Source organism: Bidens hawaiensis, unplaced genomic scaffold (genome assembly GCF_021521415.1).
Source record: "Bidens hawaiensis isolate Kalapana, Puna unplaced genomic scaffold, B.hawaiensis_p1.1 tig00046009_1, whole genome shotgun sequence".
Classification (NCBI taxonomy): Eukaryota; Viridiplantae; Streptophyta; class Magnoliopsida; order Asterales; family Asteraceae; genus Bidens; species Bidens hawaiensis.
The window spans coordinates 77,661-82,966 of NW_027505958.1; positions in this window are offsets into that span (position 1 = coordinate 77,661).

A 5,306-nucleotide genomic window follows, 5' to 3' on the forward strand; every position below is an offset into this window, starting at 1 on the left:
TTCTTCAGTAGCTTTCTCAATTCCTTCAACCTTCTCACATTCTTTCACTTCAGCCTCAGCCATGTTCGCTTGCTCACCAGAACCACTTGAATGCGAGTTCCAGTTGTACTCACCTGCTTCTCTGGTCAACATGGCGTTAATCTCTCTGTTAACTCCAGAATGTTGTGTAGGTCGACCTTGTCCTCGTTCAACCCTCTCATTTCTGCATTCCTTGGGAAAGTGCCCGTACTGTTGACAATTATAGCACCTTACCTTGGATTTGTCGAACCCGGGCCGACCACCAACAAATTTTCTTCCAGTTTTGTTCATAAACCGTTTCACACGCCTCACAATCATTGCCATTTGCCACTGCAAATCCATCTCCTCCAGATCATCAGCATCGATCTGGTCGTAATCCTCATCAAGAGCAGCAGGGTCCACAATCTTTCCCTGGATGTAGTTTTCGTAGGAAGCAATAAATGATGCATAGACTGCAAACTGCTCTTCAGCAGATTTTACACTCATAGGCATCTTGGAATAATTATTGCTTGAGGCATTTGCAGAAAAACTACTTGAGGATGCTTAAGGCTTTGAAGTACTTGATCCTCCAGCAACGAAACAGACGTCACCATTCGAGTTTACAGAGACGTTTCCTTCATGAGAAGAGTCAGAACCTGACTCCCCTTTTGAGTAATAAGCAGCAGATTCAGGCCTCGAACTTGAGCCTGATTTAACCTTTGCACCATACATACCAGGGTCTTGTATCTGATCTGTTGGTGTTTCTTTTCGAACCATATTAAGCTCATAAGTTCTGAGCTTGTTTACTGCCGTTTCAAGATCACAATTTGGAAAGTCTCTGTCTTCCTTCATAAGAACGGTGTACATTTCCCACTTCGGTGGGAGAGCATCGAGAAGCTTTTCAACGATCTCTTCTTCTCGGTAAGCAATTGAATAATTGCTGAGCTCTGTCATTAGATGATAGTATCTGGTGATAATATCATCCAGTGATTCGTTCTTCAAAAATTTGAAGACGGAGAACTGGGTCTTCAAAAGTTTTACCTTCGATGCACGGATACCCACATTCCCCTCGAATCTATTTTCAAGAGCATCCCAAAGCTCTCTTGCAGAAGTGTACTTTCGGAACGTATGGAGAACCTCTTGAGGAAGTGCCATTGTTATCGCAGCATGGGCCTTGCTTTCGGCCTCATACATTTTCTTCTCTTCGTCCTCCATTTTGCTGTACTTCTTAACCACATCGCGACCTTCGTATTGCGCAGTTGGAGGGATATATCCATCCTGGATGCACACCCACATTTTGGCATCCTGGTATTTGATGTATTGGATGAATCTGTCCTTCCATGCCACGAAGTCAGTTCCTTTCATCAGCCTCGGGGCCTTAGTGGCAGACCCCGCTTCTACTTCCATCTTGACCAAATCGGAGATGTTAATCGACGACATCCTTGCGAAAACCTGAAAAACCTGAAAATACAAAAAAAATATTAAAACAGCTCAGTAGGCGAAGTTAAGAATAACTTCGCTTGAAAGTTAACTTCGCTGAAAAGAGAACTTCGCTGAGTTCTTAAATTCGCTAGACTTGGCGAAGTTAAAAATAACTTCGCTTAGAATGAGCGAACTTAGGAGTTAAGCGAACTTGGGTGGGAAGCGAAGTTGCGGATAACTTCGCTAAGGCGAACTTATGATGTTAAGCGATGTTGTGGTTAACTTCGCTAATCCTTATATCTTCGCCGAAAACCCTAATTCCAGTGACGGCAACTTCGCTTGAAGAAAGGTAACTTCGCCCGAAGAACGATAACTTCGCCCGATGAACAAGGAAACTGTTCAGATCTGTTTTCGTCGATCCAGCAGTTTCCGATCAATGCAATGGCTTGAAAATGACTGTCAAGCACGAGCAAAACACAATCCCAACAAAAACACGTCCCTCGAATAGGTCAAACGAGACGTTTTCTACACCCGCGTGAAATCCCGAACCTCACAATCGAGCCGATGGCTCTGATACCAATTGTAGGTTCCTGGACGGATCGTACACGGGATGTCGCTAACAACGCAGGTGCGGAATCCCTGCGTGGGTAGATACGAGTGTAGAGTATGTAGAGATCGAACACGAAAGCAATAAACCAACCACGTTATATTAATAACAACCACATGACCCGAGGTCACTGTTACAGACTATGACACGAACACGTTCACTGAACAACTGAAACAAACCCTAAAACTTTCTTTATCGTAAACTGTTCGCTGAACAGTATATAAACACGACAACTTCGCCACAGGCGAAGTTGTCAATAACTTCGCTGATTCAACAAGTTCGCCATAGCGAACTTGTTGACAACTTCGCGTTTTACATAACTAAACATAAACAAAACATAATTACATTACAGACTCGATTACAAATTGCTAGACTATGAACTACTGACACATGTACCAACAACTAAGTTTGTTCAGGAAAAATATCTTGTCAATTAAAGATTTTTTAAATGCGTTGGAGTCAACGATTCATCATCATATCGCTGACGTATTTTCTCCAATTTTTAGGGAATCAAGTTTAGCATAGCTAATAAGGAATTATAGTCACTCATGGAGTTAGATGCCCTCTTTATGAAGATGGCTCAGTTTTTAATTATTAAAATGTTGTAAACAAATTTAACAAAAATTTTAAATTAAAAACTTAGATTTTTAAATATGAGAAGTTTTCAAATAAATAAATATTCCATTATAAATGAAGTCTTCCGCTATAACAACCCGCAACTCTGATATTTTAAAAAACAGGTACCAACTATTGGTTACACTTCTTTGCCTTAAGTCGGGGTGTGACGTCTTGAGACAAGCTCAATAGCTTGTAATTCTTTCTAATCAGTCAATCTTCTTCTTTCGGCCTGTAAGACCAAGTTTCTTGCTTTGATTCCTTCAGCAGCAGTTGAAGTAACCAAGACAGTGCTTTTGTTTTTTCTTTTCCTTCTAGGAATTTTAATTTCAGACAAGGCTTTTAGTTTCGAGTACTTACTTGATTTTTATTTCTTGCTTGCACAATATCCCTATAAGTAGCCCTTAGCTTGTCTATTCCCCATTTGACAATCTCTCTTCTACTCTGAAACTTTGGCTCATCTAGTTCCATCTTCACTTGAGGATTTCCTTTTGCTTATCCCATTTATTCTTTCTTTAACAAACTCCTAATCAGGTTTAGTATCCTGATTATGGTCTTTTCAATAAGCTTTTCAATCCTCCCACATTCAGCTTGTAATTCTTCATACGACCATTCTCCGAATCTGTAGAGGGGATGCCTTGTACTTAACATGTTCTTGAAGCCACATAGGTGCAGACTTCTTTGCTTCTAACAACAGCTGCCAGCTATTAGTGTTTTAGAAACTGCTAAACTTTTTTCATATACTTCTTGTTTCAAGTCTCTAGTCTTCAAAAGCTCCTTTGGATAAACCTTTGCAGTTTCTTCATCAGACATTCTCTGTGCTGCTTTTGCCAATGCCTTTGCAGCCTCTTGATGAGAAATGAGATCTTCTACATTTTTTGGCTTGAATATCTTGGCATAGGTGATGATGGTGAGTCATCTCCCTTTGGCAAAATGAGTTTCCTTATCCTAAAACTACGGTCATAAGCCCTTTGAACAGACTTTGACTTCAAAGTTTCAACAACTTTTGAAACAGCTGTTGGTTCTTGTGGTACCTTTGATGCATCAACAGTGTTAGAAAAAACTGTTGGTCTTTTTGAGTCATCAACAGTTTGGGAAGCTGCTGGTCTTGTATCAATTTTTGATGAAACAACTAATTGTTGTACATCAGTAGTTTTAATGTAAGGCCCCGAACCCCGGGAAACCCCACAGTTGGTAATCATACAAAACACTTAAGAAATTAAATAAACTTAAAAACAATTCTTTGCATTAAAATAGCATTACAGAGTATAATTTGGCGGAAAACGTAAATAGATGAATAAGTTCACAAAATCAAAATTAATTATAACTTTGAAAAGCCTTTTGAAATAAAAGGTTTATAAGTAATTCTTCATTCCAGTATGCCCTTCACCGTCTAAGTAGCTCGGTGCACGTCCAAGCGATAAGGCATCCTCTTCCTAACCTGAAACTCACACTAACATGCACACAAAGTCAGCTTAAGCTGAGTGAGTTCAAGTTTTAAATAAGTAGCAACAGTTTTAATAATCATTCCAACGGTTTTAAAACGATAAACGAAAGTACATCGGTTAGGTCACCACATTCAATAAATAATCATCCTTACGTATGAGCATCTCTATACGTGAATCCCTATATATCTCATTATACATATATATAACATTCAATAATAACATTCAGAGCCGACAAAACGTACAACCCAACCACGTAACATTCAGCGCATGCAAACACAAAGTAGGCATACGCAACATTCAGTAGTCAAGACGACTACAAACATTCAGGGTCGAGCAAACGTACAACCCAAACACGTAACATTCGGCGCGTGCAAACACAAGGTAGGCATACTCAACATTCAGTAGTCGAGACGACTACAAACATTCAGGGTCGAGCAAACGTACAACCCAAACACGTAACATTCGGCGCGTGCAAACACAAGGTAGGCATACGCAACATTTAGTAGTCGAGACGACTACAACATTCGCCAAGTAATGGCCATTCTAAATATATAGAAATATATATATGTATACATACACATTCCATAACATTCCAAGGCCTACCGATACTAGCAAGCCTACGTAAAACCATTCATAACATTTCATCAAGTAAGAAAAACACTTAGGTGTGCATGCTAGCCCAAAACTTAAAAAGAGTTAAACGGGCATCAAGAACTCACCTGAGATCGATCGAATACTTGCAACGACCTAGGAAGTTCCTAAGGGCACAATCACAAGCAAGAGCCTGTAAATTATACATAACGCGTTACTAAACTAGACTGTAGGAACACTCTAGCCTAATGGGCCGTACAAGCCCAACACTTTGGCCTAAGGCCCAACAACTTGGCCCAAGCCTAACACCTGGCCCAAGGCCCAACCACTTGGCCCAAGGCCCAATACCTGGCCCAAGGCCCAACACCTGGCCCAAGGCCCAACCACTTGGCCCAAGGCCCAACACCTTGGCCTAAGGCCCAACACCTGGCCCAAGGCCCCTAAAACCTTTCAACTAACCAAAACCACCGGTTAAGCCTAAAGCGAACTTGTTGATTAACAACGAGTAAAACGTGCAGATTTTAGCATGCGAAGATGCATTTAATTACATAGGATAACCTTTGAATTAAATTATTAAATTTTTACCAGACTTTAATAAATGTCTTAGGTTTATAAAAATATTTTTT